General features: G+C 40.8%; 1 protein-coding gene across 4 annotated transcripts in view; it reads left to right on the top strand.

Annotated features, from left to right (window-relative positions):
- Nucleotides 1-12,350, top strand: part of EPB41L4A (erythrocyte membrane protein band 4.1 like 4A) — a 252,216-nt gene that overhangs the window by 189,836 nt on the left and 50,030 nt on the right. The window lies entirely within an intron of this gene.

Below are 12,350 nucleotides of genomic sequence, written 5' to 3'. Positions count from 1 at the left end.
TATAAAAAAAACTTCCCAGATCACAAAATACATTTTTGTCATTGGAAATATACAGTGTTTTTGTATGGAGAAGTAAAGCTGGTTCTTTAAAACTCGAGTTGAAGTGAAACTCTTATTGACAAATTAAATGAAATTAATTACAATAACCTTTGCACCCAAGCAGCTTTTCAAATTCTTCTTTTAGTTGAGATGAACCAGGTGAATCTGGGCTTTCACTTTTTCGGTTAAACTGTAGTTGGAGACTAGTGCTGTCACTGGGCACATGTGTGAAGAGGCCTTCCAGGATAGGATTCGCACGGCTCTGTTTCTGCCTTTGGCTTTTGTGTGAGGGTAACTGTAGACTAGTCCTCTCCTGAACCCTGTGAGTTTGAGTCACTTTTACAAATCGGCCGTGAGAGCTGGCTGCACCTTGGCCTTTGTGGTGACAGTTCATGATTTTGCCATAAGAACCATGCTATGGTTCTGCCTTGAATTTTTTATTAACCATTTAGGCACATTTGCTGGCCCTCTTACCCTCTTTCTCTTAATAGACAGGGGTTCGAGGGTGTGTCTCTCACCTGTCTGAGCTTCTCTTTTGATACAGATCTCTTATGCAGATGGCATCTGAGGATACCACACCTTTGTTTTACTATCAGATTCAGGATTCATGGTGGTGATTCCTCCGCCAGCAGTTTCTTCAAATGTTGAGAAATCTGGGATTAATTTCTGTGGCTCTGTCTGCCTTACTTATCAGTATCAGTGTGAAAACTTTAGGAGTTTCCAGGATTCAAGGTTCTTTTGGTAGATACAGGGACAGGAGGGGAAACTGAGGAGAAGAGGGAAAAACTTGCACTTTGGATCACATACCTTGGATCGGTACTTTGAACAATGCACCGTGCTGATCTTGGGCCAAGAGTCCTGTAGAGGTGACGGGCAGCACAGCCCTGTATAACAGTGGCCTTGCCCCCTCCCTTCTTTCCTGGCCTAAGAGTGGGGCACCTGAGGAAACAACCCAGAGATGCTGAATTGGAGCCCAGGGGATGAGTCCCTCAGCTGGGGAAAGCTATGCCTATTGGGGCTGCTATAAGAGTATCATGAACATAGAAGCTGGATCGCAAAGAATAGACTCAGTGCAGGAAACACGGAGGGACCCTGCCGCTCTGAGAGGATGACAGGGGTAGAAGATCTAGTAGTCATGACTTCCAGTCTGTGAGAGCCTGCTGTGTCTTTCAGATGAATCCCTGCTGTAAACTGGGTTCCTTGCATCTTAACAGTGAATAACATTACTTAAGATAGCCCTTTTGGGAAACCCATGAGGAAAGTGGGTGGTATTCTCATTTCACACCCCCAAAAAACTGAAGCTCAGAAACATGAAATAATTATTCAAGGTTACACAGCCAGTAAGAACAGTGTCAAGATTTGAACCCAGGTCTTTGGAGGACACATGTTTGGAAAGCAAATGGAGAATTTAAAAGGTGAAAGGCCTAGAGTTATTTGAAAATATCCATCCCTGGTTTTCTCATTATTGTGAAATTTACTTAGTCCACTAGCTCCACTCGTTTCTGCAGGTGTTCTTGAGATGACAGTATGTTCCGCTCATTTACGGAGGAGCAGCAGGTCAGCCTACTTTCATATCAGGTTTTATTTATTTTTTTCTTTTCAACAAAATGCCTATGGTCTATGGCATTTTCTCCTCGTTGTCAGGACATTTACCTGACAACGAGGAGAACAGTGTTAATTGCAAGGAGCATCACATCAGGTGTATGTTTGTTCAAGGATGTTTTCCTTTGTTGACACTCTCTTCTACCTTAAAGTGGATGTTTGTTTTCATTCTGTGGAAGACTAACTAATAGATGGCAACTCTGGTTAGATTTTTTCTAGAAAGTTAATGTTTCCACTCTTCCTAGGAGAGTTTAGCATTCCATGCATAGCAACCAGAATTAGAAAAGCAAGCAAGACTAAAGGCCTATTATATATTCGAGTTCAACATCCTAGTTTTAGTGAGTTGCCGTGTCACTTATCCCCCCTTTCCTTCTCATTCAACAAGAATTTATTGAATACCTGTTTCACTTAAGACCAGTGATATTGTGATTGATAGTAGGAATTACGTTTGGTTTTGATCCCTGGCTATGACACAAAGCTACTAAAACCCTTGGAATTTCCTGAGTGGTAAGAGTGGTGATGGTGACAGGAGTGACTTTTGTGATTCCTAACAGATTCCTTTAACCACAAAGGAGTTGATGTTGATAAGGTGACTTTTAAATCAACAAAAGAAAAAAGCAAACAAAGTATAACCAGAGACATTGAAATTAAGAACAGTCTAACAATAGCCAGAGGGGAGAGGGGACTGTGGGGAAAGGGTTTTCAGGAACTACTATAAAGGACACATGGACAAAACCAAGGGGGAGGGTAGAAGCAAGGGAGGAGGTGGGTTTGGCTCAGGTGGGGGGAAAATGCAGACAACTGTAATTGAACAACAATAAAGTAATTCATGGGGAAAAAATAAATAAAAAGCCTGAAGGACAGGGGCTGGCTGCCAGAGATCCCACTATGTGGTTGAAGAGGCAGATCTTTCAGTCCCACCTGTGGTTTCCAGGAAGGGGGAGGGGTTGGGGGCTGAGTCAGGTGCTGATGGCTGATGCTTTCATCACTCATGCCAGTGTCATGAAGCCTCCATTAAACCCAAAGGACAGGGTTCTGAGGGCTCAGTGAGCACGTGGAGATGCAGGAAGAGTGGTGCACTCAAGACCATGAAGCTCTGAGCCCCTTCCTGTGTAACATGCCCTGTGCATCTCTTCCATCTGACTGTTGCTGCGTTATATCCCATAATAAGCCAACAACCTAGTAAGTAAACTATTATGCTGAGTTCTGTGGGCTGCTCTAGCAAATTAACTGAACTGGGGGAGGGGGACATGGAACCTCCAATGGCCTTTACAGCCCGTTGGCCTGAAGCACAGATAACAACCTGGACTTACCATTGCTGTCTGAAGTGGGGACAGCTTTGTGGGGCTGAGCCCTCACTCTTCAGAATATGACACTGTTTCCAGGTAAATAGTGTCATAATTTACTTATCTTGCTGTCAGTGTCCCCTGAAAACTGAAGCATTGCTTGTTGGTTTTGGAAAACAGGGCAGCAGAGACCCTACTGCACGGAGCACAGAAAAATGAGTAACACTTAGCCCCTGACCTAGAGGAATTGAGTTATATAAAAATCATACAGATGTTACTTAGCATTTGCTAAAGGCTAAGAACTGTGCTAAGCACTTTATATAGATTATCTAGTATAATCTTCATATCACTGTATAAGTAGTTGGTAATCTCCCTGTTTTACAGATGAGAAAACTGAGGCCCAGAGGGTTTTAATAACCTGTCCAAGACCACACAGTAGGTAAATTGGCAGAGCTGACAAGCAAGTGTAGATTTGTATGATTTTCAACCTTGCTGCTAAGACACTTTGTCAGGCTGGATAGGTGAAAGATGTTCTTAAGTGCCAGCAGGATGTACCAAGTGTCAGGGCAGAGCACTAAAAGTTGTAAGTGGCCAGAGGATAATTTGCTTATGGTTGAAGGTATCCATGATGCTTCGTGAAGGAAGTGGTTTTTGAAGGACAGATGGGTTAGGAAGAAGAGTTCAAGCTGGGGGATGCAACTCCTGTGGGGAAAGGGCTTTCTGAGGGTTATGTGGTCATAGGCCGGTTTGATTGAATCAACTTCCAGATTCTCTATCCTGGAAGGGCCCTGCCTGGGGTATTAAGACTTGCAGGTCCTTCTCTCCAGCCTGCCCTTCCCCAAAGAACTTTTTCCCATTTTTCAAAAGAAAGGCAGACCTATTCAGCATTCAGAACCTGTTAAACTATTTTGTCCTTAAGAGTTAAACCTCTTGGGTGGATGTCGGCAAAGTAAATGACCTTAATTATCAAGTGACACATCCTTTTCTAAGCCATTTTCAGTACATGTAGAACATTTGAAATCATTTTAGATGGTATATCACTGCTTATAGTTATATATGACTGCATGTAACTCTTACAAATTCTTTAGACCCTAGTCATGTCTTCATTGTGTCTTCATAACATAATACGTTCCATAAACCTGTACTTATGTGAACAGGGTTTCTCAGCATTTAAAATCTATCAGAATAAAAAAACAGGAATAGAATTGTTGCTAAACTGTTTGTTCTAGCAAAAAAATAATATTATTGAAAGATATCATCCTTGTAATCATTGGGAAAACAAAATTACTTTGTTCATATCATTAAGAGTTCTTTTCTAATAAAAATTTACTCTTTATGTTTAATAATTATCAATATTATTATCATATACTAACAATATACCTTTAAAATTATATATTATTAATCATTGTAATGATAACTTAGTTTAGAAGAAATTTTTAACATCTAGAACTTTATAGTCATGGGAAATAAAACTTAATTTATTTCTATTTTTGTCACAGAGAAATAAAATAGGGTGATGAATAAAAACTCTCAAGCATAAAATGTTACTTTGGGATAAAGTTTTGCAGAGGAGGTGACATTAGAATTAAAATACAAGGAGGAAAAAGAATGCTATGAAATTTCCGACTGTTAAACTCATTGCACCGACTTTTAAAACAGATGACTGGATATCGAATTTCCACAGCATTTTATTACACTGGATACATTTAAGAGAATCATGAAAGGTTCTATTTAAAAAATATTAATATATACCATATATTGCAGATGATATCCTTTGGTACTATTAAAATTTTTAATGCAAAGTGTTAGATATTCTCTTAGACATACACACTGAGGGATGCAGTTTTTCTGGTTCCTTTGGTGGGTCCTTGGGTAAAGTAGCTGGAGGAACACTGAGTTGAAGCCTCCTAGATATGGGCTCAAATATGAAGCAGAAAAAAAAAATAACAGGTTTCCCAACTTTGACTTAGTTAAATAATGTTGAATAAATAAGCCTTTTTAAAGCAAGCTTTATATACAATTTTATGTACTACTTGCTTGTATATACTTCATATACTACTACAGTTGCATCAATCAAAACCGCTGAAGTAGCCCTGGCTGGTGTAGCTCAGTGGATTGAGCATGGGCTGCGAACCAAAGTGTTGTAGGTTCGATTCCCAGTCAGGGCACATGCCTGGGTTGCAGGCCACGGCCCCCAGCAACCGCACATTGATATTTCTCTCTCTCTCTCATTCTCCCTCCCTTCCCTCTTTAAAATAAATAAAATCTAAAAAAAACACACAACCTCCTACAACTAAAAAAATTTAATGGGCAAAATTAAAAAAAAAAACAAACAAACCCACTGAAGTAGTGGGTGAGCATGCTCCTCCGTGGGAACCAGCTCTGGTCAAGTGTGGGCTGTCTGCCCTCGTGTCTTAGAGAAGATGGATGCAGAAGGCTCGCTCTAGGCTGCTGTGAATTGTGTGGCCCTGTTGGAGGGGTTGGGGGAGTGCAAGAGTACTACAACCAGGATGGGACATGAGCATTTTACTCAACTCTCTCCCTTCACACCGAGTCCTCATATCACAGGAAGAAAAGCTTGGTATCCGAGTGATTTGCCACACCTCCTGATTCCAGCCAACTACTCACAAACGGGTGTTGTCACTGGGCCTAAGAGGGCTGGGAGGAAAGATGGCCATCCCTCTGCTGTTACCCATCTGGCAGGCTCCTCCAGCATACGTAGGTGTGGGCACACTGCAAGTTCTTCACCTAGTAGAACCCTTTCATTCTACTCAGAGCGTCTTAAGGAAGGGAGCAAATGCCTTCCCAGGCTCAGAAGTGCCTTTTTTGTTTTTGAACCTGATGCACAAGGAAGGACGTCTGTGACTACCTCTCACCTAGTGTATGCCTCTGGTGGAGTGGCAGAGGATGAAGTGCCTTCAGTGCCACCTGACTCACACTCCCAACCTGGTCATTTGGTCTCGAGGGAAGCAGAGGAACCCGGGAGAGTGCTGGGTCGGAGAAGAGGAAATTGGAAGCAGATCAACCAGGGAAGGATTGTTCGTGCATGGACAGATTTTCCTAGCATCTTTCTCATCCACACCCATCTTTATAATGTGCCCTCCAGCTTTTTAGCAGAATGCCTCGTTTGATTTTGCAGCTGACATGTAGCAAAATCAGTGTCTTAAAACTCTGTGTATTTGTGGTAAAGAGGTAACTGTGCTTAAGTACCATCCATGAGACTTTTGAATGCAGACACTCTGAAGAAAAGCAGGGGCCTGGTTGTCTCTTTAGGATGAGTGGCCGATGTTAGGCATTTGAACTTTAAGAAATTAGACATTGGATCTAGAAACAGCTCTATTTTCCAAATTGTGTTTTGAAATTCAATTTGGTTTACATAAATTAGTGAGTGTTCTGCCAAGTCTAAAACCTTTCATGAGGATAGGAAAAAATGTATATAAGGTTTCCTTGGTCATTTTACTTTTGATCATAATTTGTGGTGTTAGAAAAAATATTTGTTTTAATTTCCCAGATTGTTATACTATCTGCCATTTTTTCCATAGTACTCAGTCTAAAGTCAATGAAACCAAAGCAAAGTGACTTTGTACTGTTAGTATGAGAAATAGAGCTAAAATGTATTTCTGTTTATTAGCTCTTTCTTAATTCACTAATATCAGATTTGTTCTGAGAAGTTACACTGGGTTAGATGATATTAAATCAGATTGGCTTCACTGAAACACAGTCATCTGTTGTATTGAGAATAGTTATGATCTGCCAGGTTGTTATTTGTTTAAAGCATCAGATAGAGAGGGGTTTTTTCCACTTAATTTTAGAGAAGATATATGATTAAGTGGGATAAAATTTTACCGAAAAGTTTACAAATTTATCATATTTGAGAGTTCTTAAAATGAAATTACTTATGTATTACAATCCTGCTCTCCTTATTGGCTGTTTGTCTTATTGCTCATAAAACAGAATAAAGTATTTTAACTTGCAAATATTTGTATTTTTCATTTAAATGTCACATATTTATCCTCCATGTCCACTCTGTAAATTAAAATCAGTGGCAGCATTTGAGTAACATCAGATTTAATTTAGGTTGACAGGTATCAAAGTGAGCTACATATTTTGTGAGACTCATAACTATTTAAATGCAAAGTGGTTTTATAATTGAAAATCCATGTATATTCATCAGCAAATCTTGACATCACAGAGATGACTTTTAAGAATTGCCCCCAGATCAAGTAGCTAAATAGATCCAGGGAGAGTTGATTCTGTTTCTGACAGCTCCTCTTCCTGGACTGAAGCAAGGGTCGCTGAGGATGGGTGCAATCAAACGTGAACCAGAGCCGAGCCACACAAAAGCCCGGTAGGGGTCTGGTGCACTCAGGCTGGACGCCTTTGTGTGTAGGGTGTTTGTTAAAAAGCGAACAGATGAGACCGTGGAACGTTGGACACTGGCACCGCAGTGTCGTCGCCACTGCGGGGAGTTGTGTGGGCCCAGGTGAGGCCGAGGTGCTAACAGGCCAGACATAGAAAGGCTCACAGCTCGCTTTGGGTCCTTAACAAGCCGTAGCTGTCCCCTGAGAAACCGATTCTCCCCGAAGTGGCCAGCCTCTTGCAGTGAAGCCCCTTTGTGTTTTTCACGTGAATCATGTATAAAAGGAATTGGATGTTCCTGACAAATTCTTAAGTGGCTTTGCTACAGTTAATATTTCACTTTATCTAAAATGAAATACAGATTTACTAAGGAGCCTCAATAACTGTATGCCAATAACCGATTTTTGTTGTAGATAATCTGTGACCGTCCTTTAAAAGAGCAGTGTACTCTAGCCCAGGGCTGCTTTCAAAGCTCTGAGAAGTAGCCCACTCTTGCAGGGTGTGGCGCATGTCCTCTAGGCCTTTGTCACCCTTATTACCACATTTAGGGGTTTTTTATTGTCTTACTTTTGACACTTTTTACATGTGACATAATTATCCTGACCTACCATGTGTAACACACTATGCTGGCAGTCTTGGGGGGGAGGGGCAGTGATGTGTCCTCCATTTTATGACGATTTTGAGGCCGTATGAAATAAATAAGTCCCAGGAACGTAACATACCGCATAGTGCCTACAGTTTACAACACTGTGTTGCATGTATTTGAAGATTTTGCTTATTTATTTTCAGAGAGAAGGGAAGGGAGGGAGAAAGAGAGGGAGAGAAACATGGATGTGTGAGAGAAATATCAATCGGTTGCCTCTTACACACTCCTATCTGGGGACCTGGCCTGCAACCCAGGCATGTACCCTGACTGGGAATCGAACTGGTGACCCTTCAGTAAACAGGTAAGCACTCAATCCACTTAGCCACACAAGCCAGGGTTGTGTTGCATATTTCAAAATTGCTAAGAGAGTAGATCTTAAAAGGTCTCATCATAAGAAAAAAATTTTCTGTAGTTATGTTTGGTGACAGATGTTAACCAGACATATTGTGGTAATCATTTCACAATGTATACAAATATCAGATAGTTATGTTGTTAATATCATGTTATATGTGAATTATGCCTCAAAAGATTTTGAGACCTTACTAACTTTTGTTAAAAATTTAATTATTAATAATATTATTGTGTATACTATAAATATTTTACAAAATGAACATGTAATGCTTTCTGTTTCTAGTTATATTTAGATGGAAACTGTTGCCCCAAATGAAGTGATTTGTATAGTGTAGGAAAATTGCCCTCATTCTTTATTTCTTGAGGTGAGGGGTGGTTAAGTAGCCATTCACTTTATAATAGATTGTTAAACTGTTCATATGTTTATTTTGGGGGGCCCATTATAATTTATGGAATGGAAAAGAAGGACTCCTCCACCCTCAAAATATCCTCTGGAACAGCCTAAAATTTTATTGTTATCAATTAATCATTTTAGTTAATATTTTGCTTCTCCCTTTCTTCTTTCCAATGGAACTATTCTGTGGCCAATAATGCGTGAAGACATGAGCCTGTCCGTGTGTAGGGCTTGTCAGATCCCCTTTTCTCCATAGCCTGAGAACCGAGCTAATGTAGAAGGGGTGGTTCTGGAGGGTGGTCTGATGAGGGGAGAAAAAGCCATGAGTGGAAGTCAGCAGACTGGAAATTCAGTAAACCTAAATAGTGCATAACTTGTATTTCCCACCTTTTCATATTTCATAACTAGCTTGACTGACTTGCATAGCTTTCTTCTCAAATGGTAGTATGAGCAAAATCTCACTAATTTAACCTAATTAGGAAGATGATTAAGATACAGTGTTTCAAAAGTGTAGTTATTACTTTTAAAGGCACATTCCGTCATATAAAGCTAATAAGTAATGCTTTTTAAGAACCCTACATTCATGAATAGAAAAGAGTATAATTTTTAGTTAGCATTTGAATATTATATGAATGGATACTTCAGAGGCGCTTCCAGTAAGTTATTGCTTGGAAGGAGCTTTTCCCCCTGTAAGTCTGTGTTCCTAGTAAGGGTCTTAAAATCCAGGGTTGTCCCAAGAGTCCTGAAACACCAATTTAAAAGAACCTATGCAACCTAATGTTCATAGCAGCATTATTTACAATAGCCAAGGCTGGAAACAGCCTAAGTGCACATCGATAAATGAGTGGATCAAAAAATTGTGACACATTTATACAATGGAATACTAAGCATCAGAAAGAAAGAAGGAGCTCCTAACCTTTGCAACAGCATGGATGGAACTGGAGAGCATTATGCTAAGTGAAATAAGTCAGGCAGTAAGGGGCAAATACCATATGATCTCACATTTAAGTGGAACCTAATGAACAAAACAAACAAATGAGAAAAATAGAACCAGAGGCATGGAAACAAAGAACAAACTGACAGGGACTGGAGGGGAGGGGGAGAGAGGAATATGGAGGGAAAGAAGGGGAAGGGTCTAGTCAAGGAACAGGTATGAATGACCCATGGACAATGGGAGGGGGTGGCATACAGGGTAGGGAAGAGCAACATGGGAAAATTGGAACAACTGTAATAGAACAACAACAACAAAATGCAACCCTCCACCCCCCCAAAACCCAGGGTTGTTCCGTTCACATAGTTATAGAGTAGGGGAATCCTTGCGAACAGATTTTTAGTTAGTTACCTACTGTTTTCAGTATGAAAGAGCCATGAATTAGGTTGTATGATTGGCTGTGTCTTACCTCACTTAGGCTGTGTGTGTGACAGTTATGACTGCTGTGTTAGTGACAGAGTCCTGACAGGCGGACAGTCTGTTTTGAGGAAGCCTGGCTGTACTGCTTGTGAGTGTCTGAGAGAGGCAGAACATGGACATGGTTTTATCCTCCCCAAAATTCCTTTGGAAAACAGTCCAACCAGTGTTTCATTTTAAAAATTATGATTGGGATATTGTGAAAAACGAAATATTGGTTTCTTTAAGAAAATATATAGGCTTACATAGTTTGAAATTTTTTCTGTCTAAAAATATTCCTCAGTTGTTTGTCTACCTGCTTATTAATTTTTTTGGAAGAGATGGATGGAAGGAGTGAAAGTGAGAAGCAACCTTCCATTCCCCATGGTGATTAGATGTTAGGTTAAGAAGACACTAATCAGTATAACAGGGTGGGGTTGCAGCAAACCTGGGCTTATTCTTGAGTTAGTTACATGGTGCTTGGTTAACATGATGTTGACCTGTACTCAGTGCTCCTTGGACAGGGGCTGTGGACAGTGGGAGTTGTTCTCTCTGCTCTGCCTCCTCCCCCTCCCAGCCTGCGAAAGCAGCCCAAGGTACTTGAAGTTCTCTTTCGTTTATATGAATGAATAATACCTGCTGAGAGCAAAAAACAAACAAAAAAAAAAACACAAAAAAACATTTATTAGGAACAATGTTTGGGGCCCAAATGAATTAATCCCTCCTGCCACTGCTCCAGGGTCATACCACACAGAGTCGCATCTTTGAGAAGTAGCTCCTCAAATCTGTGCCTGCAATTTTGGGAATTGCCCTTACGATTTTATTAATGGGCCTGGCAAAATGAACAGTGGCCATTGCTGTATAAGACAGCACATGGGATTGTTCAAGGGAACTGTGCCCCATTTATTATGGGATTTCCTGGGGACTCCAATGTCATTATTTTCTAATGCCTGGATTCTGAAAGTTGCTTTACCTCGAGTTAGTCTTCAATGCCAAGTGCATCTTCAGGCGTACTGCTCCGTTTCAGGGTTATAAAACAGGGACCAAATCAGATACTGAATTCGTGTCCAATTCCTTAGAATAAAGGTTTTTAAACCTCTTATTTGAAATCACTGTTTGTCTTTTCTGTCCAGGGTATATTTACTCATGTTTACCTTTCCCAATGGGAAGTCAGACCTGCCTGCAAACTTCTCTGGAAGGAATTCCAAACTTTGGGGTCAAGGAGGGGGTTCTCAGTGTTTCTCTTGTAGACTCAGTTTCAGTTGCCCTTGAGAGAAAAAAGTTCTCTTGGTCATCCTCTGGGATGCTCTCCTCATGGGACATTCTTTTTGTTTGTTTTCTGAAGAGTCTGTCTTGTCCTAGTGGACTCCCCATGTAGACCGAGTTTTTAACTCGTGGAAGGCGGGGCACAGAGGGCACATGGGGGACCGTGTGTGCTGGTGGTTTACAGCTGTCTCTGTGGCTACACTGCCGGGCTCCAAAGCTGCTCTCTCCCCCCACCCCCACTCATAAGCTGTCGGGACCTTGGGAAAGGCCCATTTTTTAATCTTTAAAAGTGGGGATTATATCAATATTTACTTTATATGATTATTTTGAAGATTACATTAGCAGCTAGAGAGATGTGAAGAGCTTGGAATAGCACCTGACACACAGTAAGTGCTCAATAAATATTACTTTTTATTAATATTAAAAATTTATTTCATGACTTGAAAACTGTTGGTGGTAATGACACTTTGTACTGAAGGACTCAAACTGTGCCTGTCCCCTCATAAGATGCCTCTCTGAGGTGGGTATACCTGCGTGGTACTGATTTATTTGAACAAGGACCTCGGGCATTCCCTTGCTGGTTTCCCCTGCAGCATCCCAATGAGGAGCATGTCATTTGCAAAGAGACATCATTAGTGCCCTCATACTTTACCCTGCAGGTTTATCAGCCCCTGTTCTGAGCATGGGACCCAGACTTCCAGATGGGCTCTCACTTAGCTCTGTGTAAGCTCCAGTGCCGTGTCTGCTGGGGGCTCCCTCTGCTGGCCCACCTAGCGTGTATGCAAATCTGTGGAGTAACAGTTTGTGCAGTCAGTTGCAGGTTTTTAGGGATGTTTGCACAAATACACTTGAAAACTTACTTGTGTGTGTGAGTGATACAAATCACTTCTGTATTACTCTTTTTTGCCATTTGTATAATGAGTTGGAATATTTTCATATTTTCGAGTTTGAAATTGTCTTGTTTGTTTTAGAATGGAAGCTATCATGGCATACCAACAAATGGTAACTTCTTTACAGTGT

This window comes from Phyllostomus discolor, chromosome 3 (genome assembly GCF_004126475.2).
Source record: "Phyllostomus discolor isolate MPI-MPIP mPhyDis1 chromosome 3, mPhyDis1.pri.v3, whole genome shotgun sequence".
Lineage (NCBI taxonomy): Eukaryota > Metazoa > Chordata > Mammalia > Chiroptera > Phyllostomidae > Phyllostomus > Phyllostomus discolor.
Note: the sequence above shows the minus strand (reverse complement) of the source record. Positions and strands in the feature narration are given on the sequence as shown.